The sequence below is a fragment of the Mauremys mutica genome, unplaced genomic scaffold (genome assembly GCF_020497125.1).
Source record: "Mauremys mutica isolate MM-2020 ecotype Southern unplaced genomic scaffold, ASM2049712v1 Super-Scaffold_2380, whole genome shotgun sequence".
In the NCBI taxonomy this organism is placed as follows: Eukaryota; Metazoa; Chordata; order Testudines; family Geoemydidae; genus Mauremys; species Mauremys mutica.
The window spans coordinates 973,526-996,309 of record NW_025423354.1 but is presented as its reverse complement, the minus strand read 5'-3'; the positions used below and the strand labels follow the sequence as shown (position 1 = coordinate 996,309).

Sequence of the window (22,784 nt, the reverse complement as noted above, 5' to 3'; positions counted from 1 at the left end):
CTTGTTAACACTTCACACAGGCTAGCCACCATGCTACATATATCTTCATTATATATTAGTGACTTTTATCCCAAAGGATCCCAATGACCTCCACAGGCTATATGCACATGGCGCCACTGAAATACAGTCAACATTTTTGGCATGGAGAAGAAAACAGTGGGGAGCAGGGACATTTTGTCCAGACACACCGAAGCAAACCTCACATTCATGAAAAGACTTAACGGGGTAGATAGAAGGGAGAAACTGTAAGTCTTGGACAGACTCTGAACTGGGGGGGGGGGAAACACTACAGGAATATTTAAATGACCCACACAAGAGAGTGGAGAGGGAGAGAATACACTGCATTTTTAGCTGTTTAAAGTATCCATTTACCTGGTTGGTCTGTATGTCTGTTGACCAGTTACTTCTGGACTTGTAGTTGTTTCTCAGATTTCCTAAAAACCACCATGGAAGGCCAGCTACATCCCACTCCTCAAATACCAGATCCAGCTTGGGCTTCTTGCTTTTTGAGAGGTTTTCTATTAAGTCTTTGTCTGTAGAAGCCAAGTAGAATCTAGGTCATGACAGGCACATGCGGCTTGTGGCACCACCAAAGCAGAACCAATCCCAGTCCAATACACGGCGTATTATAGAATCTTTAACTCCATACCTTTCTGCCGGAGCTAGGTTAACAAGCCCTTGGCTGTATTTATTACAGCATCATACTGACATGTTGCACCTCCTGTACTTTTGGATGCTCACGTTGCTTAGCAGAGCAGTCACGTGCATTATTTACACGTTGTGCATGTGTGCACACGCACACAGAGTACAACCCCACTGATTCCCTTGACCATCCCTTGGCCACCACCACTACACTGCAGACTCTAAGTCACTGGTTCTCCACCAGCCCTTCCAGGAATGCCACTCTGTCTAGAACTGACAGCATAATGGGGATCTAAATTTGCACAGTGCTAGGACTATGAAAATGGATGCTTACTATTAATTAATATTATTATGGCAATTCTAGCCTCGTCTGCATTTTCATGCACATTTGCCCTAGGCCCCGGCCCCGCAGGGGTCCCCATGAGAATATATTATTCTACAGTATTGCAACTTTTTTTTATAGAAGGGGCCCCAAAATTGCTTTGCCCCAGGCCCCCTGAATCCTCTGGGCAGCCTTGCATTGAAAATAAGTGGGACTAGGCACATAGGAATTACCATCTCAGCTCAGAGGCTGTCTAGCTCAGTTTTCCATCTTCAACAGTAGCCAGCACCAACTGCCCTAGAAGAAGGTGTAAGAAACCCTGTAGTGGCTGATGTAGGATAATCCCAGGACAAGATCTCCCTAATCCTTTATGAAGATCGGTTTAAACCCCGAAACGTGAGGTTTTTAATCTCTATCAGACGTCTTTGTCTGCTTTAACTTTTATAGCTGGCCATTCTTGTCATCTGTATAACCTGTCCCCTTTCCCTTTTGTTAATTTCCTGATGCACTGCTCCCCACCCACCCCAGTCCTTGGTGCCTGACCCTGGGAGCCTTGGGGATGACAAGTAATATATAATTGTAAGGCATCAATATACAGCTGATGATGATACATATCTTCGTAACAAAGCCTTGAAAATTGCTTTTATAGCCCCTGGCCCTCTAAAATCTTCCCATGTTTAAAACAATGAAAATATAACACATAGGGATTTCCATCTTCAGTGCGTTGAACAGATGCTGATGAATCCTTTGACTCGCAACATTTAAGTCACATCTTTACATACGAATAAATCAATATTGAACAATGCTGAATAATATTTTTAAACTAGGCACAGAACAAGCATAACGTGGGCAGAGGCAAGCCACATTTCCTCTAGCTTTACCCCAGACTGGGAGAGGTTCCCTGGGATGAAATGGGAGATCTGCCTCCTAATCCAGCAATACGTTCTATTTAAGGAGAAGGGATGGGGCCTGGCAGCTAAGCAAGGGGAGTTTATTTTTCATGCGATTAAATCATGAAGCATCAGTAAATGCAGGGGGAGCTGGCCAGTTTGAATGCCGTTGGATTTGGAGTGTCTCAGATTAGGAGACAAGGCTATTATGAGGTGCAAGGGAACACAGTGAGGTGTGTGAAAGTAGAATGAATTATATTATAAAAATCAGAATGGATTAAAGAAATTTTGTATGTCCCTTTAAGCAGAAATAAGGAATATTGAAATATGGTTGTCAGGAAGAGAAACATTAAGGTATGAAACAATGGGTTCACTTAAGCTAATGGTGGGACATTAACAGAAGATCAGTAATAGTTAGTAAGGAAATAAGATATGCATGTCTAGCCCAGGTAAACTTATCAGATTCTGCTTGTTATGTTATGTTGTTAGGGCTTGGCTACACTTACAAATTTGCAGCGCTGCAGCAGGGTGTGAAAACACACCCTCTGCAGCGCTGCAAATTGCAGCGCTACAAAGCGCCAGTGTAGTCAAAGCCCCAGCGCTGGGAGCCGCGCTCCCAGCGCTGTCCGTTATTCCCCACGGGGAGGTGGAGTACGGACAGCGCTGGGAGAGATTTCTCCCAGTGCTGGTGCTTTGACTACACTTAGCGCTTCAAAGCGCTGCCGCGGCAGCGCTTTGAAATGTAAGTGTAGCCAAAGCCTTTGGTTTGCGCCCTTTTATCTGTATAAATAAGGTAGTTTGTGTCTTGCATGGCACTCACACATTATCTGGGTGTATCAGCAGAGCGCTTTGCTAATAAAACAGAGTGGTCTGACAAACTGTGAGTCCTGAGTCTAACTTTGACAGGTGCCTTTGCCTAGAATCCAGTCAAGTGAGTCATGGACATTTAGTATCATTGGGGTTAAATTGATGCTTTATATTTATACAACGCCTTTCCTCTCCAAAGCTCCCAGGATCAGGAATCCAGGACTCGGGTGGGAGGTGAGCTGTGCATCAGGAAATTAACAAAAGGGGACATGGTATGTGGATGACAGGAATATTAGCTAGAATAATTATCCTTTGTTTTGGGCTGGCGTCCTCCAGGCCAAATAGGGCTATCACGAGAAGCCTGGCAGAAGGAATGGAATCAAGCAAAGGAAAAATTAGACTGAATATGTGAAAGAGGAGATCTGTTACCCAGAGGCATCATTTCCCCAAGGGTAGGAGTAGAAGCCTCATCATTTGGCATGTTTCAAACTATTCTGGATGAAGTGCTAGGAAATAAGCTGCAGGAAACCATCCCACCCTGGGGAAGGGATGGGTAACTAGACCATTTCTAATGGTTCAGGTGTCTCCAGCATCTCTGGCCTCAGCAGTGACAATATTGACCTAGGGAGCTTTAACTGTACCATGCTATAATTAATCAGCTTCAGTGCTGTGTAGTGGGAGGGCTAAAGTCAGGCACAGAGTAAGTGCTACTCTTCCAACATTTGCCTTTCTTTCCTCCAATGCAAAAGTTATCTTTCTCCATTGCGGGGCAGATTTTACCAGCACATTTTTTGGATGATTAGCTGCAATGGAAGTAAACACCTTTTATTTAAAAAGTCACTAAGGCAAAGACTTGATGTGCAAACCTGAATGTTGGGTCCAAGGTCCTGGGTGTAAAATTCTGACATTCACTGTGGGCTTCTACAATTTGGTTTTCTCCCACACCTTTTAGAACTGTCTGTAAATTTCCTTTGTGAGGAAAAACTCTGCTGCATGGCTGGTTAGTTCATGAAAGATTCTTTGTTATGTTAAGAATCCATAATTATTGTTAATCCCCAGAGTGCTGTAGGTTTAACATGGTGTTTGACCAAGTGCTTAAAAAGACAAGAGGACAGATTTCCAAAAGGGCTCAGCAGCTCCCACTGAGAACAACAGCTTAGAATACTGTGCCCTTTTCAGAATCTTCCTATTTAGATGCCCAACCGGGAGCTGTAGTCTTTGGAGAATCTGGTCCCACGTTTGAGTGCTGAGCATTTTTGAAAATCTGAGCCCAGATTCCAACAATTTTATAGCCTAACTAGGAGAGTGGCCCAAGTTTTAAAAGTACTGAGCCACCACAAACTCCACTGCAGTCAATAGGAGCTGCGGGTGCCTTTGAAAATCAGGCCATTGCAACCGGGTGGGGGAAGAGAAATCAAACACAACGATAGCTCATCTCAATTGATTAGACTCTGCCTGTTGGTATGCATACTTCCACCTTTTCATGTTCTCTGTATGTATAAATATCTCCTGTCTGTGTGTTCCATTCTATGCATCCGAAGAAGTGAGCTTTAGCTCACGAAAGCTCATGCTAAAATAAATTTGTTAGTCTTTAAGGTGCCACAAGTACTCCTGTTTTTTTTAAGGAGGTACAGAGGCATCACAGCCGATGACCTGAGTGTGGGAAGGTGTCTTGGGAGACTGGAGGAAGAGGAGCAAGGCACTTGGAATAACCAGATGGTGATGTGCTGACCCCAGCCAGACCATAAATCAAAGGGGCTTGTGACAGTAACCTCAGCTGGCCTGGTGGTGAGCTCAGTGGAATAAATGTCCAATTTGTTATGAGCTCATAGGGTGTGTTTAAATCCTGAGGTTTGAAATGTATATTTTTAAAATTAATTTCTGGTGAAAGGTCCCAGATTGACAGCCCTGGAGTAAGGCCCATCTCTTAGTAATACACACAGCATGTCCAGCACAGGCAGCTATCCTCCACACTTCTCTGTCATGTGCTTTTTGGATCCCCAAACCTGGGGACCCAATCTAGCTCTGGATGGCAAATTGGGCCTCCGTGGCCCATTCTGTTCCTGGTCTTGCTGCTAAGACGGGGGTTGGCAGTCTTGCCCCATGGCTACCATTCAGTTAGAACTGGACAATACTTTTATTATATGAAATTACCAATATTTATTATATTCTCTAACACCTCATCAGTGGGCAGCACTTTGAAAATTAGCATGGTAGTTTGGAATCTAAAAATGTTGGGATTCTCCAAGCCTCAGGGGAAAAGACAGAACTTCCATCCTATCTCTGGGATGGTCACCTGGGTATCAGTGAAACAAAGCACAAGTGCATGTTAAATATAGGGACATAGTTTGTTCCTGAGAGACAGCAGCCCAGAATGTGTTGTTCATGCTGCAAAATCATGCACCCCACTAAAAGCACAGATTTGTGTCACAAGGCAGGATCCTGTGCATGGTTACTGCTGAACAGGGCCGGCTCCAGACCCCAGCGCGCCAAGCGCGTGCTTGGGGTGGCATGTCGCGGGGGGGCGCTCTGCCGGTCGCCAGGAGGGCGGCAGGTGGCTCTGGTGGACCTCCTGCAGGCGTGCCTGCGGAGGGTCCGCTGGTCCCGCGGCTCTGGTGGACCTCCCGCAGGCATGCCTGCGGATGCTCCACCGGAGCCGCGGGACCAGCGGATCCTCCGCAGGCACGTCTGCAGGAGGTCCACCGGAGCCACGGGACCGGCAACCACCAGAGCGCCCCCCATGGCGTGCCGCCGTGCTTGGGGCGGCGAAATTGCTAGAGCCGCCCCTGCTACTGAAATACAGAACAAACTGAGAGCTCTTAATCATGTCACATAATGGAAGGCGTTTAGATACTACCGTGAGGTGAGCAATATAAGAACCTGTACAGAATGCAAGAGAAAGAACACTCCAGAGAGTTGCCAACTCTCACTATTTTGTTATGAGTCTCGCAATATTTGGTGTTTTTCTTAAAGCCCTAGTTTCTGGATTCATGTGAATATGTGAGAATCTCAGCTTTTATATATATAAAAAAAATAAGTTTAATGGATATGACTCCAGTGCACCCTAAGGGCTCAGAAACAAGAAAACAAATAAAATTAATCCAAAACTTTAAAAAAAAATGGAAACTAATCTCATAATTTTTTAGACCAGATTCATGGTTTTTGAACTCTGGGGTTGGCAATACAGATCCTACATTGACTTGATTTAGGGATCGGGACTTTAGCTCTTTGGAGCAAGCCCTGTCCTTTTGTTCCCTGTTTGTCCAGTGCCAAGTACAATGCAGTCCCGGTCCAAGATCTGGGGTTCCTAGGTGCTGCTGCAGTACAAGTAATAAATAATAATTAGTCAATAAATAAGGGAAAGAATAAATTGCAACCTTCAAAGTGAATGCTCCCAATGAACTTCATAATTATTCTGCACTCTCCCTTTTCCAGCCACTTCTTCTGCCCCTCCTACAGTTCTCATCTCATTCTGTTGTTCTTGATGTAACGTAGGCCCTGCAACCAGAGCCCCACAAGTAGAGCTCTGAACCTATGCAGAGTCCTATTGAAGCATCTGCCAACACAAACCCAATGGGCTTGCACACTGTTATATAATTGCAACAAATCCTATACAAAGTGTGATGCATGGCCAGAAAAGGTTAAGCAGCTTGCATGCTAATTGACCCAGATTCAACCTTTAGGAACATATCGGTAGATAATGTTTGTGTTTTTGTGGGTTCACATATATATTGTTAGAGGTTAACAATGTAATCAAACAGTCCCTGTCTATGCTGTATTGTGGTAATTCAGAGATCAAAAGGAAAAATTAACATTTAAATGAACTGTAAACATAGGATATCACTGTATTCATCTCTCTTTTTATTATTTTCTACTTGCAGGTTCAATATTATTTATGTTTTAAAATTCTGGAAATCTGGAAGAGGCATGTATACATCTATGGCTTTGCCACCAGTGGCAGATATGATCTTGGCGAAAGAAAGGACCTATGAATATTATGGCTCATGTCCATGAGTTCTCCCTTGCACATGAGTCTGTCTCTAAGACCAAGTAATTAGTTGTCTGTTGTTCAAAGACAGACACACATTAAGGGAAAAATAGAATCACTCATTCACAGATCAAGGAGCTGCGGGATGAGTGGAAACCAAGGTCAGTCTGGCCACAGGCTAGGCTCTAGATTAGTTTCTGAGTTGAAGGAAAGGTGACCAGATAAACCCAAATGTGCATATGTCTAAACAATGGCTTTGCAGTTGCACAGATAAAATGTGTGCTGTCACCAGAAGATCTCTACTTCCGCTCATGTAGTTTCAATACTGGCAAATATATGGAAAAATAATGAGACTCATACAACCACCAAGATAACGTTTCACAATATTATTGAGATCCCCACATTGTTACATGCTTCTGAAACTTAGCCAATGCTAGACACCCACAATAGGAAATGTAATGCATGTGCATGCCATCAGAGATGCTTGCAAAGAAGACTCAGGAGTTTGCAGGTGGGAAAAGGTAACTAATGCTGATGTTAGGACTGGCCAACAGACTGTACGGATAATGATCTGAAAAAGAAAGCTGAAGTGGGTTGGGCATGTTGTACAGATGTCAAAAAAAAGTATTCCTAGACAAGCCCTTAACTGGGTACCACTTGGTGGAAGATGGAAAAGAGGACAACAGATGACACACAAGAAAAACATTGAGAAAGATGTCACTGTCATGGACACAGACACAGTGGAGCAAGAAATGTGGCACTAGACAGACAGAGGTGGAAAAACTGGGTTGCTTTGTGTCACAAGGCAGGAGAGCATCCAATAAAAATGTCTATCTTAATTAGAGGTATGCACTTTACTGAATATCATAGCTCACACTTGTTTTTGTGATTTTTTTCCAGTTTCAACAGTGTGGAACATTTAACTCCTCCCTTTATCTGAAACAAGCAAAGAAAGATCCTCTGAAATCATGACTGTGAGCCAAAAGATGATACACAGTAATGCTACTAGAGTTTACAATTCTGGGAAAGTAGAATATTCAGCATAATAAATATTTGGAGCTACATTTGCCTAGAAAGCCATGTGTTTGCTAGCTGTGACAGAGATGCAGCAGAGATGAAAAAGAGATGGAGTGAGCCATGAAGCTGCAAAAGAAAAAGAAACTGGCACTTCTGGAGTGATAAGATCAGGGGGTATTATCTTGGCAGGGCAGGAAGAGAAAGGGGGCAGGGGTCTGAGACCAGCCTACAGTTCCTCCATTCAGTGGGTTGCAGACAAGTGTATCCTGAGGGTTAACAACCCCTGGAGGATCAAATCCCCCCAACACCTTCACATATTTAAGAATGAGAGAAGAATGTGGTGTGCTAGGCTCCCTCCCTTGTTTCAGTCTCCAACTCTGGTATCTGGGAGTCCCCTAGACCAAATGTGCTAGGAATTATGTCTCCTGCTCTCATAGCAGGGCTCTGATCTGATATCAAAGGAGCAAATCTCAGTGCCCCAGGGTCAAATCATCACAGCATTTTTCTCAGCCTCTCTCTCCTTCCACATGTCACGTTCAACTGGCAACAACAGCACAGAAACCCATGTGATTCTGGGGTGCTGTATACACAGAGGAATCACAATCCCAGAGCTGTGTAATTCACAGATGCTACTAAAGTAGGAGGGCATTGCAAATACCAGGCAGCACAAAGAAATAATAGAAAAAGGAAGGCAGAAAGACAAGGGATGGGGCTGAAAATAACACCAGATTCAGCTGGGAAAAACAACAGCTAATACATCTGGGGAAACATAATCCCAAACACAGCTGCTCAATGGGAGGGAGACCTCTAGAAAGCACTGATGGTGAAAGAGACCGAGCATGGGCAGCAAAATAGGTGTGTGTGCAAATGATAATTATGAATCTAATTAAAGAAATAGTAATAATACTTTACACTTGTACAGCTGCCATCAATAGATCTCAAAGCACCTTACAAAAATAAACATAATTATCCCAATTTTACAGATTGAAGGACGTTGAGGCATACAGAGGCTAAATGACTTGCCCAGGGTTATACAGTAAGTACTGCACGTAAAGTTAGGAAAAAATGTTAGGTTACATAGGCAGAAGGAGGCCATCTCAGAGCAAAGGGGTGAGATTATGCACAGCTGTGGTGAGGTCACACAGAATACTGTGTTCAATTTTCTGGGCATTGCTTGAATAAACGTGCTCAGAAAAGATCAACAAACATGATTAGAGGGCAGTTCAGTAAAACCAAAATAATAGGATCCCATGTTTATGGTCTTTCAGTGGTGTTTGTATCTAGTGCTACATTTACAATTAAAGGGGGATTTTTCTTACCACCAGCACTGCACACTCAGCCTGGACTCTGAGGGTTTGCCCACACTACAAAATCACATGAGAATCCAGGAAGAGATAATCAAGTCAGCTGACACTGTGCTAACCACCAGATTGTAATCAGTTCAGATCATGGGGGCTGGAGCACATGACTTATGAGGAGAGGCTGAGGGAACTGAGATTGTTTAGCCTGCAGAAGAGAAGAATGAGGGGGGATTTGATAGCTGCTTTCAACTACCTGAAAGGGGGTTCCAAGGAGGATGGATCTAGACTGTTCTCAGTGGTAGAAGATGACAGAACAAGGAGTAATGGTCTCAAGTTGCAGAGGGGGAGGTTTAGGTTGGACATTAGGAAAAACTTTTTCCCTAGTAGGGTGGTGAAGAACTGGAATGGGTTACCTAGGGAGGTGGTGGAATCTCCTTCCTTAGAGGTTTTTAAGGTCAGGCTTGACAAAGCCCTGGCTGGGATGATTTAGTTGGGTTTGGTCCTGCTTTGAGCAGGGGGTTGGACTAGATGACCTCCTGAGGTCCCTTCCAACCCTGAGATTCTATGAAATTCCTATCAAATTGGAAATTTGATTGGAGGGAAGAAAAAAACCCAACCCAATGGATTCCAGCCACTTGGGCCTGATTCACTGTTGTCCTGCTGCCTGCGTCATCACTTCCCCCAGCGCAGAGGGGATCAAGGGCCACCATTGTGCCTTGGTAGCATTTTATCCTGTGCTGGTGTCATTTCACGTTCTCTGTATGTATAAATATCTCCTGTCTATGTGTTCCATTCTATGCATCCGAAGAAGTGAGCTGTAGCTCACGAAAGCTCATGCTGAAATAAATTTGTTAGTCTCTAAGGTGCCACAAGTACTCCTGTTCTTTTTAGGATTTCGCACACCCATCACCCACAGCACAGCTCCCAGTGCTGGCAAGGGGGGCATTGCAGAGATGACAGCCTTTACCCAGTGACTGAATGTTTATCATAGTTATCATGGTTTTCGTTGTTCAAGTCTCATGCAGTATCACAGGGGGGAGGATAGGGAATCCTGATAGGCTCCACTACTGTTTCTGCCCTCAGTTTCTCTCCTTTTCCCATCCTCCTTCCTCTGCTTGTCTCCCTCTTCCCTGGCTCGCTCTGTTTTTTCCTGTCGTCTCTTTCCATTTCCTTCACAGCAGCTGCTCCCAGTTCCCACCCCATGGGCTTCTGTTTTCCTGGGTTGTCACCTATCTGGTACCTTTATGGACCAGCATTCAATTTGCGTAGGGAAATGAAAACACAAATTGCAGTTCTCTTGAAGGGTTGCCAAGCAACTGATTCTACATTCCACTTCTAGAGCCCACACTTTGCAGTCTAGCTACAAGGCCTCTGCGTCTGCTGCTGTCCACAGGAAAAGAGACAATGGTGGTACAGAGCAAGCAGGACAATTCCTGTAATGTTGCAGGGCTACTGTTGAGCCAGAGAAGAGAAACCAGAGAGACTGAAAGCACAGAACCTCCCCCCCCCATGTCTGAACTGGGGAGCAGAGCAGAGGGGGAGTGGGAAAGCAAGGAAGCACGTTCACCTTGAACTGAATAATGGGCACTATTCCCAGGTCTTTGTAGTATATTCAAAACTATAACTGTGATTTGTAAAACCCCTACAGAAACACAGGCAAGGGGTTTCTGTAGGGAAGCATCTGGGACTTTCGGCGGCACCCTGCAGACAGCCAACAGTAAGATGGGGTGGGTGAATGATGGAACAGTCTGCTTTGTCTGTTTTTTGGGTTGTGTGTTAAAGGTAAGGATTTTAAGAATTCAAGTAGTGTGACTGTGCAACCTTCTTGAAAGATGTTATGTTCTTAATGATTTTTTTATATCCCATGAGCATAACATTCAAGAGATTACCCAGTTTTGTTTTTATAATATAAGTTTCTAGCCCTCATGGTTGCAGAGAAAATCTGGAAAACAGGAAGTGAATTCAACCTAAAGGCTCAGAAGCCAGCAAAGAAAAACCACCCAAACATTTATTGTTTTTAAAATTCTCATGATTGGGGGGGGGAGGGGCAACTCATGATATTTAAACTCTTGGGGTTGGCAAGACTCAATGCTTTTTCCTCATCTCTGTAGGTGAAGCTGTCCCCATAAAGCACTTTCCTTCCTTCAGGATGAAAGAAAGTGACGTTATTACATCACTGAACTGACACCCTATTAAAATAAATCCAGTTTATTTTTCCATTCAAATGTAAAAGACGAGTTTATAAAAACATTAGATAGAAACAAAAAAAAGAAATGATAAAACAGACGCAGTGTAACAAAACACAAGTTAAATTTCATTGCAAGTAAAAAGTCTATTATTTTTCCCATTTATGTTTTAAAAAAAAAAGGCAATCCATGATAGTAAACATTTATCTACTTTGCATTAAAAATGTAAGTAGGACAAAGTCCTTGTGCAGATGTTAAGACAGCATTGAGATAAAAATCATACATTAACAACAACCACTGCTACATAAACCACCACCAACACCTGCTATCAAACTAAACAAATCTTTAACATGTAATCCATTTTTCACTATTGATGCTGTTCGTTTACTTTTTGCACTTGGCTTGGGACAGGGGAACTAGTCCGTTTCACTTCCTTTTTTGAGTCCGTTTTACAAGCTGCAAGTTGTGCATGACCTTAAGTTCCACAGCACTGCAGGGGACAATTGGATTTTTTTAAAACCTGTTTTTATTGAAATTTAAAAGACATTTCTGAAAACAATTGTATTTCTATCAAGTTGGGGTTTGTTTTTTTTTAATTCCCACCTCTCACTCCCCCCCACTCCCATGCTTAAACATTGAGTCCAGGAGAAGCTGACACTGTCCCACTTTTAACAAAGAAATAGATAAGTAATCTAATTAGCCTGTGGCAATGTCGCCTCAAGGAAAGTGAGGGAAGCCCCATTAACAGAGTCACTTAAAACTAGAATTGGAGAAGAAACAGTAGGGAGCAATCCTGCACTGGCCCAGCTCCCCAGTGAACGGCCCAGTTTGGAGCATAATTTGACCTGACAGTACCTTTTTTTTTGTGTATTTCATTTGCTAATTGATATGTCAGACTTTTAACATCAGTTCAGGTGTACAGTAACTCCTCACTTAAAGTCGTCCCGGTTAACGTTGTTTCGTTGTTACATTGCTGATCAGTTAGGGAACATGCTTGTTTAAAGTTGTGTAATGCTCCCTTCTAATGTCGTTTGGCAGCCACCTGCTTTGTCTGCTGCTTGCAGGAAGAGCAGCCCCTTGCAGCTAGCTGGTGGGGGCTTGGAACCAGGGTGGACCAGCAGCCCCCTATTAGCTCCCCTAAGTTCCCATCTTCTGTCTCCATGCTGGCATAATCCACGTTCGCTGGGAAGCCATGATAAAAGTTCATCTTTTGCTGGCTAAAGAAGCCCATTGCCTGCTGGGCGCTGCAGGCTCTCCTGGCTTTCCCAAAGAACCCCTCCTCCTCGATAGCCACAAAGGCTCTGGCCACTCCCATAAGGTCTGGCTGCTGCAGGGTACGCTGTGCTGTGGGGAGGGGCTGGGGGCTCGGTAGGGGGCGCTGTGCTGTGGGGCTGGGGGCTGTTAGGATATAGATATTCAGGCCTGTCTGCAAAGGCCTGTACTTTAAGAATGTAGGTGTATTCTTATACTGGGAAACGTGTGGTCACATCCTCACATTCCAAACTAGTCATATTAAAATAAGGCAATTTGGGGCTGTTAGGAAGGTGATTCGATCTATCACCTCTAGAGAAAGGGATGAACCTAGAAATTTAGTTTGATAGTTTTCTGTCTGGTAAGAACTCGCATATCAATAGACACAGCTGCAGAACCCTTATGTCTATATAGATGTAGTTGTGAAATCCTCACTTCTGTATTGTTTTGTATGTTTATTTGCATGGTCTCTGTCTGGTTCTGTGATTGTTTCTGTCTGCTGTATAATTAATTTTGCTGGGTGTAACCTAATTAAGGTGGTGGGATATAATTGGTTAGGTAATCATGTTACAATACGTTAGGATTGGTTAGGTAAATTTGAGTCGAATGATTGGTTAAGGTATAGCTGAAAATATTACTATATAAATTAGGAGCAAAGAAAATAAGAAAAAGGAACTTGAATTTAAACTTGCTGGAAGTTCATCCCCAATAAACATCGAATTGTTTGCACCTTTGGACTTTGGGTATTGCTGCTCTCTGTTCATGCGAGAAGGACCAGAGTGAAGGAATAAGCTTCCCTAACATCTGGGTGCTGGTTGGATAGGTGAGTGGCTGCCTGTGAGAACCCCACGCCAACAGTCCCTGCAGCTGCTTGGAGGGGGTCTGGCGAACTCTCGTGATATGGTAGTTGCAGGTACTGGCTGTTTGTAAACTATGAATGGGCTATTAACCTTCACAGGGGGGAGGCTCCCCACTTTCGTAGGTGCCCGGAGGGGCCGGGGCACTGGGGTGTGACTGGAGCCCGCCCCTGAGATCCCTGCTCCCCAGTGAACGGCCATAGACTGAACCCAGCGGGGGGGGGTTGGACTGGATCCTAGGGCGGGGTGTGTCCGTCCCAGCCCGGGCTCCGCGGGGGAGGGAGTCAGAGCCGGACAGAGAGACCGACTGACCTAGCGCCGGCCCCCCCCCGACGGGGCGGGCTCAGCATTTGGTAAGACACCAGGGACCTACAGCTGGGGGCCAGGACTCCTGGGTTCTTCTCCTGCCCCCCCCCCGTCTGGTGCCAGGACAGGACTCCTGGGTTCTGTCCCTGGTTCTGGGAAAGAAAGGGGGTCTTATGGGGGTGGGGCTGGGAGCCAGAACTCCTGAGTTCTCTCTCAGCTCTGGGAGGGGGCTGGTGGGTTAGAGCAGGGGGCTGGGAGCCAGGACTCCTGGGTTCTGCGACTCCTCTGGGAAAGAAAGGGGGTGTGATGGGGGGGTTGGGAGCCAGGACTCCTGCGTTCCCCCCCCCCCCCCGGGAAAGAAAGGGGGTGTGATGGGGGGCGCAGGGAGCCAGGACTCCTGGGTTCTCTCCCCTTATTTTTGATGCGCAGGGCGCTCCCCCGTTAAGCAGCTCTGGAGTGCGGGAGGCAGGTGTAACGACAAACACCCCCCTCTTTCTAGCAGCTGCATTGCGCTTGACCAGAGGGCGCCAGGTAACCCGGAAGCGGCCCGCCCCCACGCACTGGGCAGAGCGGCTGCGAAGGGAGGGGGCCGCACGCGGCCGAACCCTAATGCAAGGGAGCTCCGCGGGGCGGGGAAGGAGCTGGGTGTCAGCCCCAGGTAAGGGGCGGGTCAGGACTGCCCCCCCCCCCCCGCCCATGGGAGCCGGGGCTTCCCTGGGATCCGGGACCCTGGCAGTCCCCAGGGGCTGGGAGCTCCGGATCCAGCGGCTTCTCCCCGCGGGGGTTAGGGGGACCCCCCCCCCTTGCCGAGGCTGGCCCAGGCTCCCTCTCCAGTGTGTGTGTGGGGGGGTCTCTTGCTCCTGCTCCCTCTCATGCGGAGTTCCTGAGCCCGCCAGCGCCGCTCATTGGCTGCCCGCAGGAGGGGGTCCCCCCTTCCCTCAGGGGAGGCGGCTTTCCCTGCCTGCAGAGTGCCCCGGGGGAAGGGGCCCCAGCTGTGCTCTGGGGTACGGGCCTTCCTCACCGTGGGGGGCGTTGCTGGCCGGAAGGAGTATGGGGCAGCCTGTGTGTGGGAGTGAGGTGGGGCGCCCTGCCCAGCCAGCTGGAGTTGAAGGGGGGCTGTAAGAAAGGGTCTGCTTCGGAAGATTCAGAGTTTCTTAGAGTCTAGCGCCAGACGGGACCATTGCGATCATCTGGTCTGCTCTCCTGTATAACACAGGCACCTTTGGAGAAGTCATTGGCTGGAAATTTCCCCCCCCCCCCATGTGTGTTTGGGGCTGTCCCTATGCTTTGGAATGGGGCCCTTTGATACCATACCCCAGGGGTTCTCAAACTGGGGGGTGGGACCCCTGAAGGGGTTGTGAGGTTATTACATGGGGGTACGCGAGCGGTCAGCCTCCACCCCAAACTCTGCTTTGCCTTCAGCATTTATGATGGTGTTAAATATATATAAATAAAACAAGTGTTTTTAATTTATAACGGGGGAGGTCACACTCAGAGGCTTGCTATGTGAAAGGGGTCACCAGAACAAACGTTTGAGAACCACTGCCATACCCTGTCTGGAATTCAGGTGGGGATGACCTTTGTGTATGTATAGGAGGTTGCACCTATATGACACAGCGCTTTAATGACTGATGCTGCTTCATTTGAGTCCCCTGGGAATTGTGGCAGCCTAAAACACAACCCACTCCCACCCTGATGTGTGCACAGATCTTTATTTTTCCCAAACTACTGTGGGTGGTAGGCAAGAGAAAACACTTGCTGGGCAACTGGGCAAGATGTGGGAGTTGGAGATGGTATCGTCCTTGCCTGAGTTAGACATTCCTGAAGTACCTTGTCTTACATGGCTGGGTTCTCTTTACCTGTTGCAGATTTGTAAATATGCTTTTTTTTCCCTCTCTGAAACCTTTGAGTATAGATGTTGAAAGAGGAAAAGGCAGTGCCCAAATGTGGTGTTACTATAAAGGGGAGAGTGAGATATGGGGCAAACTAACCAGCCAAATTATGCAATTTAAGGGGGAGGTTAGGGTAGATTTTACCTTTTTTCCAAGGGGTGGGACCTCAGGTCCTATGAGGCCACTTGCAAGAATTAAAATAGATATAGTCAAGCCCTGCTTAATAGGCACCGATTCTGTGGGTGCTCTGGGGCTGGAGCCATCCACATGGGGGAAAAAATGGTGGGTGCTGAGCAACTACCAGCAGCCCTCTTGTCACCTCCCACCCACCCCCACAGCACTTCCCACTAGAGTGACCAGACAGCAAGTATGAACAACTGGGACAGGGGGTCGGGGGTAATAGTTGCCCATATAAGAGAGCCCTGAGTATCAGGACTGTCCCTATAAAATCGGGACATCTGGTCACCCTGCTTCCCACCTACCAGCAGACCCCATAGATCAGCACCTCCCCCTCCTTCCCATGCCTCCCACCCACTGCAATTAGCTGTTTGGCAGCCTGCAGGAGGCTGGGGGAGAAGTGAGGTTGCAGTGCACTTGGTGGAGGGGGCAGAACTGGGTGGGAAGTGGCAGGGCTGGGTGGACCAGGGGCAGTAAAAGGTGGGGTGGGGGAGGGGCAGGGTCTGGGGCAGAACCAGGGGTCAAGTACCCTCTGAAAAGTTGGCATCTGTGCCCTGCTTCCTTTTTGGGTCATGTATGTTTGGGTGGTGGAAGGGGGGCATACAGATTCAACAATCTTTCTAATTTAAAGCCCAGTTTTTAGATCCTTACTGCAAATATGCACAAAGGTCACGTGGGGTTTTTGTTTAATAAAACCTTGGTAATATTTAATATTTCCTGCTCCTTAAGCATCTGCTACTGTGAGGCCTAATTTTTTCCCCTTCACCAGAAGCTTGGGAAGTTGTGTGACTGACTAGTATTCTTTGACTGTATTCAGGAAGCACACTGTCTGATGTTCTCTTAAATTTTCAATATATCGGTAGTTAAAGCTGTAGGAGGGACTAAGAGGTGCAGACTGGATTGTAATTGTAGATATTTCTGTAGATGGATTTACTACCTTTCTTAGCTGATAAATGAGGCTGTCTACATTACCAGCTAAATTTGCATTGCTGGGATCAATGCAGTGGTGTTGATTTTAGTGGGTCTGCTGAAGACATGCTAAATTGATGGGAGAGTGCTCTCCTGTTGTCAGGAGAGTGTCTCCAGTCAATATAAGTTGATTTACAGCAGTGTCTACACCGCACCACATTACATGGACTTCAGTTATGTAATTTATGTAACTGAACTAGCCAGGGTGGATTTGATTGGAAGACTCGATTTAATCATGGAGTTCTACATAAAAGTGCATTTTTGTTGGTTGTTATAACCTTAATAATAATCTTCACAACTCAGAAATAGATGAAGGTTTCATTTTTAGAAGATACACACTATATATTTTTAAGTGATTTATTTTGAAAACTTTTCAGATTACTTTTACAGCTACATCAGAAAATGAATGATTGTTTAGTAATTGCAGCAAAGAATCCTGTGGCACCTTATAGACTAACAGACGTTTAGTAATTGAAGCAGATATTTATGAAGTTACTGGGAGGTGAACTATCTCCAATTCAACAGGTTAATCATAACATTTGGAGGATTTTCTTCCCATGCTGTATCAGGAGGAGAGCATCACCAGACAGACATTTAAATTGTGTTATTTAACTAAAACAACATTAGGTATTCTGGATTTTTTTCTTCAACAGCAAACCTATAATTTTAACAAAACAAGCATATGAATATTTGAATTTAGTTAAACATTCTAGTTTTTTTAAATCAGGTTTGTTTTTATTAAATTGTTTTAACTAAAATAGTTAAATTGACTGTCAGCCTCATCAGCTTAAAACTTAAAATACTGGATTCTGTAGCTGACTCAGTCATCTTCACATTCATTTTCCTGTTTGTTCATAATCTGGAAGAGAAAAACAAGCTTTCCTGCTTTTTCAGGTCCCAAACAATTTCTCAATTTGGAATGAATTTGTCCAAAAGAAGAAGTAATAATCTCACTTTAACAGCAGTAGCTTCTTCTGCCAGTGTACAAAGAATATTTTCAACAGTCTGAAGTGCTTAAGTGACTTCCACCAGTTCACTGGTATGACTTTCTTTAAAACGTCATTAGCAAACATATATTTCTTGAATAATTCTTATTCCCAAACTGGCTCTCTTTTATGGCTTGCTGCCATTATAAGGTTTCCCTTCTAGTGAGAGAATGGTATGGTAGTTCTTAAATCAATAAAGGCTACACTCAGAAAGACCTCAAGACTTTTGGAACATGCTGCTCAAACAGTTTAACTTTTGTTTCTACTGCCTGTCCCTCCCTTCTCACATTTATGTCCAGACTTCTTCTCCTTGTCGAGATCTATTCCGTCCCCAACAATCTTCTATTCATTGAGCTTTTTGAAACTTTGCACTTTTAGAGAGGGGTAAGGGATTGACTTTGCAGAGGGACAGTAGGGTTGAGGTCTGTTATTTCTCACCTCCTATATAGTTATTTCTTTAACAGCAAAAATGTTTTTAAATAACAAGCATGTTATCTCTGGAGACACAAATTCCACAGTTTGAGAACTGCAAAACTAAGCATCTCTGATGGTATCTTCTTGACTGAGCACTGAGTCCCATTGGGTAGATAGAAAGATTAACCTAAATAATCTGTACAGAAGCCCCTGGAACCACATAAGATTGAGTTCCTAATCCATGAACTATTGGAACTCATTTACAAACCTTTTCTTAAACATTACATGAATATATTGTCTCATACTATAGAATTTACAATCCTTATTCTATGATGAGAGATCTTTGAGCCATAATGATCTTAATTAAAACTATATTTAGATATGCTTTTTGAGGGGGAAAAAACCTTTTATCAAAAAAATCCAATTTAAAGAAAAAAGAAATAACTTTAAAAATTGCTTTTCTTTAAATCATTGATTTTTATCCACCCTGGAACTAGCGTGCGTAACTTAGATCGATTTACAGTATTAGTGTGGACCGGCCCTGAATAATGGTGTTATACTGAAGTGCAACAATTCCAAATCTGTTTTCCTTATGATAATACCATATGGAAGACAATATTTACTTTCCACTTTATTCATTTGTGCTGGATTGGTCAAGGACAGCATTGATGTAAACAATTTGTAATCTTGAATCATGATCATAAAGGGAATCATTAGCACAAACAAGGCTTTTATGACATAAATTCCTGTGAAGACAGTTGCTTGCCTCTTCTTATTGTTTTAAATATTTAATGAGAGTTGACTGAATATTTACTTACCTGTATTACAAATAATACCGTGGACTATTTAAACTAATTAAATCTAATTTACCCTTTGTTATTAGTTTTTAATACTTTCTACATTTCTCTTCTTTTACAATGAAAATAGGTCAGTTTCACACTTTTCCCTCTAAGTATTATCTTATCAACTTAAATTTCTCATACAATAGCATGTTTGTTTCATGCATACAGCAGGGGAATTTTTTTAAATATTTTCTATGGGAATTAAAAAATTTGTATTTCTACTAGTCTTGGTTTTTGTAAAATATTTTTACAAAATCCCAGTTTGGAGCATAATTTGACCTGACAGTACCTTTTTTTTTTTGTGTATTTCATTTGCTAATTGATATGTCAGACTTTTAACATCAGTTCAGGTGTACAGTAACTCCTCACTTAAAGTCGTCCCGGTTAACGTTGTTTCGTTGTTACATTGCTGATCAGTTAGGGAACATGCTTGTTTAAAGTTGTGTAATGCTCCCTTCTAATGTCGTTTGGCAGCCACCTGCTTTGTCTGCTGCTTGCAGGAAGAGCAGCCCCTTGCAGCTAGCTGGTGGGGGCTTGGAACCAGGGTGGACCAGCAGCCCCCTATTAGCTCCCCTAAGTTCCCTGTGCAGCAGCTGCCTGCAGTTCAGCAGTGTCCCTCCCCCCCACTGCCATGTGCTGCTCCTGCCCTCTGCCTTGGAACTGCTCCCCGAGACTCCTGCTTGCTGTGTCGGGGGGAGGGAAGGAAGAGGGGGGCTGTCAGGGTGTACCCCACTTACACCATCTTCCATAGAGCAGGGCTCAGGATAGCTCAGTGGTTTGAGCATTGGCCTGCTAAACCCAGGGTTGTGAGTTCAACCCCTGAGGGGGCCATTTGGGGATTTAGCTGGGGATCTTGGACTATAGATGACTTCCTGAGGTCCCTTCCAACCCTGACAGTCTATGAAATGCTCAGAGTTGCAAGGATGGAGTCTCAGCAAGCTGATCTAATTAACAAGGCAGTGTACTTGAGGGAAATGTGCATACGTCTCTCTGTTCCTGCTGCCTTGCAGAGTGAGAGTTAACCCTTGAGGGCTCAGCCAATTGCTAGTTCATCATTTAGTGGTAAGGGAAATAGCCCACTCTCTGACTCCTCCACTTCAACAAAGCTTCACAATCATCATCACTGTGTACCAGTGTTAACTTGTTTGTTTAAAACTTTGTGTGTGTGAGAGAAAATTTCCCTGGAACCTAACCCCCTCATTTACATTAATTCGTATGGGGAAATTAGATTCGCTTAACATTTCATTTAGTCGCATTTTTTAGGACCATAACTGCAACGTTAAGTGAGGAGTTACTGTACTGAGTGCTTAAAAGAACAGTCAGCTACAGGCACTTCAGTTCTGTGCAAGGCAGTAATGAACTGGTATATCTCAATGGATGACTACTTACATGTACATCTAAGTGGCATTTCATGGCTGAAATGTTCATTCTGCTATCTACATTGTACTTTAGCTTTGTGAAGAGACCAGTCTTTCAAATGAAAGCAATATGCTGCAATCATTTGTTTGAGAGTCTGTAGTCTCATTGCTATGTGAAATGCTGCATAAAACTTGTCCCTAACTGAAAAAAACAGACTGGGAATAGAATTCTAATCCTGGTTCTAATGTCCTCTGTGGCATTTGGTGAAGCATGTGATCTTACACTATCATTAAATGGGAATAACATCTATTTCATATGGGTGTTGTGAGCTAAACTAGAGAAGGCTGTAAACATTTCTGAGCACTAAACGCTAAATACTGTAATGTTGTTGTGCCTCAATCTTGACCAGTAAGAACAGCTTCCAGGGGTGAGAGCATAGTTCAGGTTCCATGTCGATTCAGATCTTGGCATATATGAATCTGCGAACAAGGGGGGCAGTTGAGATGGCTTTTGAATGGGAACACCTGTCCACTGGTAAATGTGCTAAAACCAGTCCACCTCATCTCTGAATTAAAGGAAATTTGGGATGGTAGGTCAAAATATAAGAATCCAAAGCATTTCAGACAGTTCTTGTGCTGACTCTACTGAATTTTGGACCAAGTGTTGCAGAATACTAATCTCCTAAATATTAAGGAACAAAGAATCCTGTGGCACCTTATAGACTAACAGACGTTTTGCAGCATGAGCTTTCGTGGGTGAATACCCACTTCTTCAGATGCAAGATGTCTTGCATCTGAAGAAGTGGGTATTCACCCACGAAAGCTCATGCTGCAAAACGTCTGTTAGTCTATAAGGTGCCACAGGATTCTTTGTTGCTTTTACAGATCCAGACTAACACGGCTACCCCTCTGATACTAAATATTAAGGTTTCAATAAAAACCTTTTTGGATCCTTAAATATAACCACATTACTGAGTTACTCAGTGATTCTCAGATTGCTTGTTTTGATGAAACACATTGTGATTTCCCTGTTTCTATGTCCTACCTGCCTAGGGCAGAGCTAGACTTGTACTAACAAAGGACAGATAGAGGTGCTTTTGAAACTAATAAATGATTGCCTAATAACTAGTTTTCATCAAACCAGTTTCTGTGTCAAACTTGTGATCCTCCTCAAATATCTGTTCTCTTATAGGCCTTTGGATTTTGCGGGGTTAAAGAAATGGAATACAAGGGCTTTTGGGGGATGGAGTGGCAGTGAATGAAATGCTTGTAAACAGCACTAAATTGAAAACTACTGATGTCAAACACAGAAAAGTTCCTCCCTCTAAGGGAAATTTACCAAAACACCCCCCCCCCCCAAAATCCCCTCTAGTGTGTGGTTGAGAACACTATATCTGAACCTGGATCCATAAAAGCTAGTAACTCAAAAATCAAAGTTATATATGTAGGGATATTAAAGAAGGTTTATATTAAACATGGTTTATATGAGAAACGATTTATTGATTTATTGTTAATTGATACTTTATAACTTAAGGTTTATGTTAGAAGTAAATTTGTGATTCCTAACACTTGGCCTCTAACCTGCAAGCCACCAGCTGTCTGTGTAAAGCCTGCTCAAAGAGATACTTTGTATAAAACTTGTTATACATTACTTATCTCTAAGTAAGCCAAAACAGTAGCTGTTATAGTGTATAGATAGAGACCCCCACTCTCTGTAAGTTTTCATCTCACTTTATCTTTGCTTGTTAAAAGACAGGGAGTCTCACATAAATTGGTAACAAAAGGTAAAGAGACAGTGAAATAGATGTGATTAAGATAGAGAATGTATGTGAATGCGTGCCTAGTTTAAATAATGAATGAATGGGAGTTACCAGCCTGAAGAATTCAGTGTCCACTGAAGAAGGTGTCAAGTGGGATCAACCAGATGACCCCCACCCCCTCAAAGGAAGGAAAAACAAGCATCTGACAACATGGAGCCAGCCACCTGCTGATTGATTTAGCAACAGCAAAATGAAGCAACTCTCATGAACTGACACAGGAATAAATTCCTATAAAACTGGACTCTGAAGACTGAGGCCTTTGAGTCTATGGTTCTGCTGCCAGCCTGCAGGAGCATCAGATGCATCTGACACAGACTCGGCTCCATCCTCATGACCAAGATACCTGGCCAGTAACTTGGCATGAGCAACATCTAGGCTGGTAACTATAACATCTATACAGAACCTGAATGAATGATTCTGTGAATGTGTGTGTGTCCTGTGTGTCTGTGGAATAAGTAGTAATAGAAATAAGTAGTAAAACACCATTGTTTACTGTTGTCTTTTGTTTTGTTATGGTATTTACAATAAGTGTGGCATCTTTGCCTTATCCCTCTTAATAAGTTCCTGCTGGTTTTTATTATATTGGTATAACATTTAGAAGTACAGTACATAAGTGACAGAAATTATTCTGGTATTAAATGAGAATTGAGTATTTTTTATTTGGATTTAAATGTCAAGAGCCCATGGATAGGGAATCTTTAAGTGCCTTTGATATGAACTAAAAATATAACTGATTTCCAAACATAACTAGAGAATAGC

The 22,784-nt window shown here is 44.0% G+C and overlaps 1 pseudogene; it reads right to left on the bottom strand.

The window, feature by feature from the left end:
* LOC123361483 overlaps positions 1 to 22,784 on the bottom strand; it is a 43,167-nt pseudogene that overhangs the window by 6,444 nt on the left and 13,939 nt on the right.